The following is an 11,909-nucleotide window of genomic DNA, read 5'->3' on the forward strand; positions in this document are numbered from 1 at the left end:
TTTGAAATAAAATAACCGAAGAATTATTGTTGTAGAATTAAAGCAACTTTTTCCAAATGAACCTTGTTCACTCACTGATGTTAATGTTTTAAACGTTTTCTTTTTCAGATGCACGTTTCAATTTTCAAAAAGACGTCAAACATGAGGTGAGCTGCTGCACAACGTGCTGCAAGCAGTATCACTGCCCCATTTGCCCAAAACTACAGTCATTTAAGTTATTTAATATGGAGAAGCACTTTGATGTCCATGTGCAAAATACAATAACATTTTAAGGAAAGATTCACATGGACACAGACAGCCTATTGTGTAAATGCACATCTGATAATAATGCTGATTAAAAAAAATGATCCTATTAGTTCTACAAGTTATTTTTGTCCTTGTTCTATTCTTTGTCTGTAGTAATCATTTTATTTTGCTTTTATTTGTTTTAGATGTTGATTTACTGTTGTACTTTACAGTGCATAGATGTGAGTCATATAGAAGTTCACCTCAATATGTGCAGACGTGCCCAATGTCTACCTACCTCTACTGAACCTATCCTAGTCACTCCTTCTCCTTCACAACCTGCTTCAACAGCTGCACCAGTTCCCACTCTTTCACCTAAAGTACAGTCTAAAATGGTCAAATATCCTCACTGTAGCCTCTTATTATTCTGAATAAATGTCCCTACACATATCCCTACACATATGACAGTTCTCTGGTCTTTGGTGAGAGCAGACGTGTTTTCCTTTGCTCCGATAACACGACCTTGGCTACAGCTGGCTACAGCTGAACAGCCTGAACAGCCTGAAAAACTGGGCCCAAGACTGAAGGAAAATGGTGAAAAAACCGCAGGGAGGCCCTTCAGAACCCAATTCGGGTTTGGAAGAGGTCAAGGAGATGATATGCGAGGGTCTACAAAACCTATCTGCCGAGATAAAGTCGTTGGAAAAGACGCTGGAAAACTCACTGGAAAGACTACAAAGCGAAACAAAGGTACTGAAAGAAAAGAATGAAAGAAAGGCTGAAGAGATAAAAATGTTGAACGCGAGGGTTGAACAGCTGGAACAAAAGGAAAGAGAGAAAGATGTCATCATCACAGGCCTAAAGATAAAACCCAGGAGTGACGAAGAAACAAAATCGATTGAACAACAGGTCATTGACTACCTGAAGTCGAAGGACATTGTCCTGAACCCTGACAACATCAACTCCTGCCATCTCCTGCCAAAGAGAAATGATACCAGAGCTGTAAAAATAACCTTCACGAATATAAAATTCAAAGGAGAAATAATCAAGCAAGGAAACAAACTCAAGGGAACGAAGGTGTACATCAATGAAAACCTGACGAAACAAAATGCAAGCATTGCATGGAAAGCACGCCAAATAAAAAAAGAAGGAAAGATTATGAAGACGTGGTCAAAAAACTGCAGGATTTACATCCAGGAAGAAGAGGACGGAAAACCAGTTCTCATCAAAACGATGGACAATTTGGGAAAATACGAAGGATCCACCTAAACAACAACATTACTGATGGTAATCATGGATATGGACCCAGATCTATATAAACACTGGAAACAAAACTCAGACTGTGATTATTTTTCGGAGACCGATTTAAATGTGAAACCAAGAGTAAAAAAGGTCTGTCATTTATTCATTTCAATTGCTAGGTGGTGGGGTGATTAAGGATTACATTAAATTTAAATTCAAAGTGTTTATTGTCATATGTGCAGTTAGAAACACGATTTTTTTATACAATGAAATTACTACCTTGCTTATGAACTAAGATATAATAATGTGTTTATACAAGTTAAATCTAACAGTGGAAAATACAACACTGCCAATAAAACTGACAACAGCAGTTAGAAACACGCTTATGAACTAAGATATATTACATTAAAATACTACTTTGCTTGTGAACTGGGATGTGGTGATGTGTTTATACAAGTTGGATCGGATCCCATCATCAGACAGTGGAAAATACAACACTGCCAATGGAACTAACAACAGCTGGATTACCCTTGATGTAGAGACAAAACAAGGTGACATTGTGGATGAAAAGGGAAGAACCTTCCAAACACCTTCGAAAGAGGAACTATTCTTGAACTGGAGGAATGCTAACAATGTCTGGCAGGGAACAAGGCCAACAAAAACAAAGATAGAGAGGACAACACTGACTACAGATGAGAATACACAAAAAAGGACGTTCAGAAGAAATCAAGAATGTTTGACCAGAGAGACATGTAAACCCATGTAAATCTGCGATGGTAAAACAGGGGACGGGACCCGGATAAGCAAACTGCTTCTCTCGTCTCCTTTTTTGGCATGTACAAAAAATGTAAAAAAAAAAAAAAAAAAAAAAAAAAAAGTGAATGAAACCATGTCGGAAATAAACTGAATAAATAAATAAATAAAATAAAATAAAAGAAACACACAACACCATCACCTTCAGGAGGAACCTGGTAGACTACGCTGTTCTCATCATCAATGGTGACCTGGTGGAGAAAGTATGGTCCTTCAGGTTCCTGGGTGTTCACATCCAGGAGGAGCTCTCCTGGGCCACCATCAGACCATCCTCTCTGACCCCTCCCACCCATCCCCTCTGACCCCTCCCACCCTGCTCCCCTCTGAAGGAGATACGGATCAATCAAAGCTCCACCTCCAGAATGACAAACAGTTTGTATCCCTGGGCCATGAGAACCATGAACAAAAAATAATCCACTGTAGCTGATGCTTGTTTATGTAAAATTGTTTTTTCTTAATGTTATATTTTGTTATGATGTGACTTTTTCTTTTAGTTGGCTTCTTATAAATAAAGTTGAATAAAAATTAAATTAAATAAAGACACTAAACAGATGTCTTCCTTAAGTTTCATTGTGTTTACAGCCCATTGTATTTGTTTAATATTGTTTTGTGTTGATCTTACATAACTTAATTTGTACTTTTTTTGATCTTACTAAATATTGACTTGTCAACCACTTATTTGTGTCTTTATTTAGAAAATTATTATTCATATTACATATAACTTAAACATTACTGGTTTGATACTTATTTGGAACTAAATTATAGGATTTTTGTAACATTTGCTGTTAGTTCTCACCAAGGTAAGTTTTAGTGGTTCTAATGTAAATGTATTTGTATATGGCATTGTATATTTAATAAGTTAATAACAGTATGCCTATTCACAACTGTAACAAAATGTACATTTTTGTATATTTTACTGATGTCATTAATATTAGATTTATGATATATATATAGCAATAACTATATTCCTTTAGGTTTACTTTTACTAGATCTGAGTTATAAGCTGTGCTTTTACTTAAAGATAATATACAGTGATTATCAAGCCATGTGATTCTGCATATGATTATTTATTGCTAGTGTAATGTTAATGCAATTGTGCATAAATTATGAGCACATAAGACACCATCCTAGTAAAACCTTAAAATTGCAATTTAAAAAAAAAAACATACATAAAACATTAACACAAAGTGTCTAATGTAAAACCACGTCTTGAACGTTTTGATATTGTTTCATAAAACAATTAGCTCTGGGCTGTAAGAATTACTTTAATCACTAAAAAATAATATATAAGTTATCATAAAATGGACTTAATGAAATATTTTACCTTCATGTGTTGCACTTAAAGTTTTACGGTATTAACAATGCTGTGAATCTTTAAACATTGAATTTATCCTACATTTATCCTTGTTTTAAGTTTAAAACAAAGAGGTTGTGATAGACCTGCAGCACAAATAAAACTATTGTGTCTCTAAGGCTGAAATCATTTGTATCTCCTGATAACATGTTCTGGTCCACAGTCCTGTATCACCATGTGACTGTGTTGAGAATGTCTGAATAAATGCTATGAAGTTATGATGATCAACAGAGGCTGAATAAAAAAATACACCAATATCTAAAGATCAGATCTCCTGTGTAAAGGAAAGTGAGTTACATCAACAACTACTGTGGGCAGTGCTGCAGTAAGTTCATCAGAACATCATTGAGTGAAAAAGGTGGATCTGAGTCTGACAGTGTGTTCAAATGTTCACAGTGGTGTTGATTTTACTGTATCACAAGTTGGACACATTGATCTAAAGACTGAATTACAGCGTGTTTGAGTCTAGAACCCAGAGAGTATTTAGCTAACGTTTAGTTAGCAGGCTGGTCGCCTAGCAACATTACACTTTCATAGAAAAAGGAGAATATATGACATTGTCAAGCAGATCTATGAATACTATTAACTTAACAACACGTAATGTACAGAATAGCAAAAGCATTTATTTAGGTAGAAATTTTATTAATATTATCAAATTATATATTATTTAGTGGTCTATTGTGTCTGCTTTATTGGAATTATTAAGTACATATGAATTGTTTAATATTTAAAATATAATAATTTTTGTTTGTTAATTTAGATTTTGTGTATTTTGCTCAAACTGTCTTTTTAGTGTTAATCTTACTGTCTGGATTATATCAGTTTTGTCTCTTTACGTACATGGTTTTGTTGTTTGATTTAGATTAAGTTGAAATTAGTTAAAAAAGGAACCATGAATAATAATCCATCTTTAACAATCAAAACATTTAGTTTTAATAATAAGGCTTGACCTGGGGGTCACTACTTTGGTACGACACAGGAAGTGGGCATCCCTGCTGAAGGTGATTAAATACAAAATGGTTCGCCAAAAAAACCAAACAAAAACTTGTGAAATCTCTGCAATTATGAACCTGGATGTGTAAGAAACACTCAAAAACAAACTTGACTTAAAATTATCAACCTATGATCCCCAAGTTTTTTTTTGTTTTTTTTTTTAACCTTTTTACTGTATTTCAACAGAGATCAATAGGGCTGGGAATCTTTAGGTACCTCACGATTCAATTACGATTATATAGACTATCGATGCATCTAGATACACTGTTTTCACAGCATTTCTTTGTTGAAAGTGTCTAAAGGTACGTTAACGTAGCCATAGCCCCCAGGACTATTGATACATTTCCGGAGCTTTTCTACATAACGTGGGTTCGAGTCCCACATTTGACAAAATATTTTTGACGAATTGCTGTTTTAAAAACAAATCAAAAACATCACAGGTAACAGTGACACATTAAGCTCTTTACCTTTTATTAAACCAGCTGTAAACTGCTCAGTTAGAACTGCGTGGGCTGTTCTAAATGATATATATATATATATATATGGTTTATAATATATACTGTATGTAATAAACAAAATCAGCAGCTAAAGTACCATGGTGATTTTCAAGTATCCGTCAATCTGTTAAAATATCCTTATCATAGAGTGTTTCTTGTAATTTACCATTTTAATAAACAATTATTTGAAATATACGCATCTATTATTGATTACTTTGTCTGAATGATCCACCCCTAGAGATTGATGTTATGTTTTGTTCGGTTTGCCCATATTTGACATATTATCATGTATGATCATGAGTCAGATTATCTTTTTTCCTGCAGCTCAAAAACAGGATTTTTGAATTATTCAAAGCCCTTGTTTATTAGAGTTTACAGGAGAAAAAAAAGAGCAGTTTACACAATAAAAAATAAATGAAAACTCAACATAAAGCATAGAGTTGATTGCTATAAAAACAATAATAGTATTAATAATAGGAAGTCATACTCAATGCTATATACAATATATACAAAGTTAACCATTGTTTATATAAAATAAATCCAGTGTGTGATCTGTGATGAGCTCCTGTTCTCTGCACTTTATTACATTTGTTGTCCGAAGCAGGGCTTTCATTACATTGATGGCTGGGTCTACTGTTCCTCAGCTGGAGAAAGGGAATGCCACTCCTACACAGATCTCCATGGAATATATCACCATTCCAAGAGGTGCAGCTCCTTCTGCTGTGGTACAGTCGCTACTGCTGCTCAGACACTTTTTGGAGATTAACTGATGATAAACAAGACGATTCGTACTGTAATACTTTTTTTTTTGTCTCTCATTGGATTTTTAACCCAGTAATTCTGCAATGTGTGTGCTATAATGTCTCCCCTCCCCCTCCTCCTTACAGCAGTGATATCTCAACGTATTCCTATTCATCACCGTTGCCAATGATTGTTGGGATCGTTGCCTTTATTATCTTGTTGCTGCTCATCATTTTCTGCTGTGTGTGTCCATGTTGCTGCCTTTACAAAATGTGCCGCAAACCAACACGTAAGTGGTCCGCTACAGCTATTTCAACACTTGTTTGTTTTTGTTTGAGGGCGATGCTTTTTTATTAGGGGTGGGAATCACAGGATACCTCTATGCGTTACATGGTTCACGATACTGATATTATTGTGGTTTGGTGATCAGAAAGGGTTTTTTTATTCGCCAAGTGCAGTTTAAAAACAGTACAAGGAATTTAAGAAGACATTATAAGCCTTTTCACACTCTGGAACTGCGCATGCGCGACAACGCAAACAAGCTCGTTCCCTCTGTTGATAATTCCAACCTAACAGTGTTTGTAATTTTATTCCAGAGAACTTTACGGCCTTTGGTACGAAGCTCGATAATTATATCCTGGATTAATCTCCGTTAGCGGGCTTCACCTAACCAAACAGTCCCTGTCAGGGAGGAGCTGTCCTACGAATGTCGATAACAACACGCTAATTTAAGCCGAGTGTATTTAGCCTCAGTACATGCGCGTTCACATAAAAGGGGAGGAGATTGCATCATCTGACCAATCATTACAATGGAGAAAACTGGCAGAGCGAGCGTCTTTACAATTTGAGGAACAGCTTATCATCCTAAACAAATGAGTTTAAATTCATGATGACAGCAAAGAGCAACACTGGAGGACCAGGAGGCGGAGCTTTTATACTCACTCAGATCTGATCCACTTCATAACTTGGACCAGGTTAGGTGTTGCTTAAGTTTAAAATGATGAATAATTAAAATCCATAATTCAGACCGTGAGAGGGGAGTGGTGGTTAAGGACGCTGGGCTTGTAATCGGAGGGTTGCCGGTTCGAATCTCACCCGGGCCATTGCTTTGGGATGATGAGCAAGCTCCTTAACCCCTAACTGCTCCCCAGGCACCGCAATATGGCTGCCCACTGCTCCTCAGGGATGGGTTAAATGTAGAGGACAAATTTCATATATGTAATAACATATTTGACTAATAAAGACGTAAGCCCTGATTCAATTATTTAAGATATTAATCCATTGGATGGGATGATAAACGCTCTGATCAGTTTCCCTTTATTGCCGCACATACGTTTTATCACACACACTGGGATGTAGCACATTGATTACGATTTTACGTTGCACAATTTGATTTGTTTTACTCGGTGGAATTGAGTCATTTGACTCAATTCCCGGGAACGTGGTACATGCTATTCAGCGCGGAGAGGTTCTACAGACCCGGCCATAGTTCATCTGAACTTCTTTATTAAGCTATTATTTTAATTAGATTTATAAATTTGAAGGAAGTGCACAAGATGCAGACTAAACAGGTCAATAAGTGAAACCGCACTGATCAGCTGATTGGTCACTGTTTAAAAAGCCAGGAAAAACCTGCATATTCAGCTCATGTGCAGCATTAGCGTTAGCAGCTAACTCGGCATTTCTGCCTTGGAGACCGATATGACGTTTTCACAAAAAATCTTTCAAGGACCAATGTTTTAACGGTAAAAATAATGTAAATCTCTGTCAGACTCGTTGTCAGCTAAGACGAGTTTATTCCTCTCGTTCATTGAACTCACGTGCGAGAACTTAACGAGAGCGAGATTTCCGAGAGTATGAAAAGGCTTATTTTACCAATTATTAGTACCATTACATTTATGGCTTTAGATGTATAGATATATACTAACTTCACTAAAATCGAGCCATTGTAATTACACAAATATTAATGCTTCAAAAGAATAAATCAATTAAAAAAATATCAGAAAATACTTATTTAGCACTGACATTCTAACACTGCATAAATTGAAATACAGAATATAATATAAATGTATTCTCGGTTATTTATGCACTAATAAAAAAATCGTGAAAAACTTAACAACCACATTTGATATTCGGTCAAGCGTTTATATTTGCTTCGGCTTTGGCCACAAATTTTCATTTTCGGTGCATCCCTACCTAATACGGACTGTATTTTGTCTGCGTTATCTCAAATTACAGAACAACATCATTGTGTCACAGGACTTTCTTTTCTCGCTGAAGTGGTTTGGTTTTTGGAGACCATGCTGAAGAGGAAGTGGTATTTCACTGTTATGTATGTATGCAGTGGTTCTCTAGCTGGCTTGGATATAGCTCAGCATGCTGTAAGGTCTTTGTATTTTTAGTGGCATATGTTGAATCCTAAGCAGATATTCACAAGAAGGATTTTCTAAATCCGAATAGTAGGGCTGGGTGATATGGACCAAAACTTATATCTCGATATTTTTTTCTCTATATGGCGATATTCAATATAAAATGCAAAATATGTTTAACTTTTGGCTTTTTGTCTTATACCGGACAGCATGTGTGAGTGAGTTTTGTAGTGTGGATTTTTTTTCATGAAGTAGCGGAAGCAGCGACTCCTTAAAACCAGTTTTTGATACAAAATAAAAATGTCAATATAAACAATACTGTAATTTTTGATATATGGCCAAAATAGAAATCTCGATATATCTGGAATTTCGATATATTGCCCAGACACACTGAATAGATGTTTTATCTGTTACAGACCCCACACGAAGATGAAAAAAAATAGGCATAGAACAGTTTTGATGGTACTGTGTATGTGTGTGTGCGCACCGATCATTTCAACACAACACACCACACACATAACGATTCTGTTCAACCATCGATCTTCCTCCAAGCCAGAAATGTTGCGTGATTAAACAAGATCTAACAACGTGATGTAATGCTGAGTTCCAAGCAACTTTAGATTTTCTCCTATTTGGAAAGCAGCTCGTACTCAGTAAAGTCTGTAAAAAAAAAAATGATTATATCGGTCAGCTATGTTTGAGATATTTCGACGCAAAATTGGAATTTTCAACTCGGAAATAATGAGTTCCGAGTTGCTTTGAACGCAGCAGTACTTGTTTCTCAGTCAGCTCGCTTCTTCATTGGCTACATTCCATTCCACGTCACAAATCACAGGGTCGTGAGTCAGGAATCCTGAGGAATTTTGGTCGTAAATACTGAACAGGTTTAATATTTACGATTGTTTGCCCCCAACCCATTTCAGAGACGATTATCAGGACATTTTCACTCTTAACACACCTCAGATAATGATTCTAGCCAAGAATTTAGATATAAAACTCAGAATTTTAGCCTGGACATCAGTTACACATTTTCAGGAAAGCACTGCATATTTTGCTCTGACGTGTGTGGGAAAATATCTCAGCAAAGGACCAAAAAAAAAGAATTTTCCCGAATGGTAGCTTTTGAAATTTAAGGTTCCTGGTAATTCACTTAACATATATTTCATCTGTTTTGATCTTCCTGAGATGCTTGAAATTTGCTACATAAAGCCCAAGGACTCAACAGCATTATTATTCATACATATATGACCCCTGGTGTTGAAACTTTGACATGACACCAGATCAAAGTCAAAGTCAAAGTCAGCTTTATTGTCAATTCCTTTGCATGCACAAACATACAAGGGAATCGAGAGGACGTTTCTCACTTCCCACGGTGAACAGATAAAGTGTGCAGGCACAACAGAAAAGACATTCCTATACTAAAGGTAGACATACAATTTTTACAACAGATAAAACATTTACTAATACCAAATACTAAACTGGTGGAGCGGGCACGGAGGCTCCTATACCTTCTCCCAGAAGGCAGGACGCTGAAAAGGCTATGTGCGGGATGGCTAGCGTCTCTCACAATCGAGGTAGCTTTTCTGGTGAGGCGGGTGATGTATGTGTCTTGAAGATGACAGCTTCCTGACAAGAATAAGAAAATTAATATTTCAGCATAAAATAGATAAATAAATACATTTCATTTCATTCAGTTAATTAAAATCCCAATACATACAAAATGTGACATGGTCTGAAAGTGATAAGCGTTTACGGTTAAAAAAAAAGAAGAAAAAAAAAGAAATCTGAAGTTGAATTTAAAATTGTTATTTGTGATGTCTTTATGACAATATTGGAATTGTTAATGCTAACTTGCCATAATTCAGGGCAACAACAGTTGCCCCTGTTGATGTTGACGTTGTCCTTCTTGTTGCTGCTGATGCTGTAGTTGCTGCTGATGCCGCTGTTGACGTTGCCCTTGTTGTTCTGGCTGCTGATGTGGTTGCTGTCCTTGATGCTAGTAAAATACAGAGAACAAGTGGTGAGTCTTCTGATTCAGCAACAAAGTCTGCAGCAACATCAACAGCGGCAACAGCATCAGCAGCAACAACTACAAGGGCAATGTCAGCAGCAACATCAAAAGTGATAGCAGCAGCAACGACAAGGACAATATCAGCAGCAACAACAACAACAGTTGCCGCTGTTGATGTTGCCATGACGATGCCCTTGTTGTTGCTGCTGACATTGCCCTTCTTGTTGCTGCTGATACTGTTGTTGACATTGATCTTGTTGTTGCAGCTGATGCTGTAGTTGCTGCTGAATTTGCTGTTGACACTGCTCTTTTTGTTGTTGTCGCCGTTGTTGCTGCTGACGTTGCCCTTGTTGTTGTTGTTGTTGCTGCCGATGTCGTTGTTGTCCTTGGTGCTAGGAAAAAAAATAGAGAACAGCTGATGAGTCTTCTGATTCTACTGCAGGCTTGTTTCTAGGTGAGTCTCTATGATAGAATCCAACATGAACTAAAGTAATTCCCATTGTTAAAGGTCATCTTAGATGCTGATATGTGCATTTCAAACAATTTATGGAGAGCACAGACACAAAATGAAGTTATACTGATGTAAACCTCAATACTCTTAGACTGGGACATTAAACACATCTGAGATTAAACTTGTTCTCCGAGAGTGTGTCTGTGTCTGCACATCACATTAAGGTACACCTCATTTTTGTTTTGGAGCATTGATTGATTATCATTAGTATTGATTAAGGTATCGACAATATCCAAGCAATAAGTGAGGGATATTATTCCCAGCAGGTTATTCTCTTATATTGTGACAAAACTTTAATTTAATTCAGGGAACCCTTGTGAAATAATTTAATGAAAATTGCACAGTTTGAGAAAAACTGTGAGTTCTCAATTTGCAATTAAAAATGACTTCCGTCATGTGATCTAAGCATGAAAAGACTAAAGTTTCTTTGAAATATTTGGAGAAGATGAGATATCAATTTCTTTTTTTCCAAGGGGATGAATTGGATGCTCTAAAGTTTAGTTTGACACGTGTTTTAGACTAAGACACATCTGAGATTAAACCTGTGTTCAGAGTGTGTCTGTGTCTGCACATCAGTTTAGATACACATTATTCTTGTTTTATAAGATTAAGATTAAAGATTAAGATTAAAGATTAAATTTAAAGATTAAGATTAAGATTAAATCGGGGCTTTCGTCTTTAATTGGTCATGTAATGTTGTTACATACATGGAATTTGTCCTCTGCATTTAACCCATCCCTGAGGAGCAGTGGTAACTGGTGACTTGATTTCACATTTGTGTAAAAACTATTTTGAAATAAAATCAACATAAAATGAAGTGATGTTTTGAGTAATGATACTTACCGTTAGTATGCTAGTAATGTTTGTTATACAATCCCATCAGTAGGAGGGTGGAGGCAGACGTGGAGCTTTGGTTCGTGATTTCTTACTCTTTGTCCCCTAAAAACAGACACGTGACAATTCTAGTCAGCTGATAAAACACTTCCACAGTCATGATGTCATCACCTCTAAGGTTGATGGGTAAACATTTCTGCGCAGTAGACTTACGTAATTCACTTTGTTGCTCCAGCCTGGGTTATTGAGAGCGTGTATATGAGCTTCCACTTGGGCTTCAGCTTGGAAGATCTGCCTTTTGTCTTCAGCCAAAGACTTC

Source organism: Gouania willdenowi, unplaced genomic scaffold (genome assembly GCF_900634775.1).
Source record: "Gouania willdenowi unplaced genomic scaffold, fGouWil2.1 scaffold_2_arrow_ctg1, whole genome shotgun sequence".
NCBI classification, from domain to species: Eukaryota; Metazoa; Chordata; class Actinopteri; order Blenniiformes; family Gobiesocidae; genus Gouania; species Gouania willdenowi.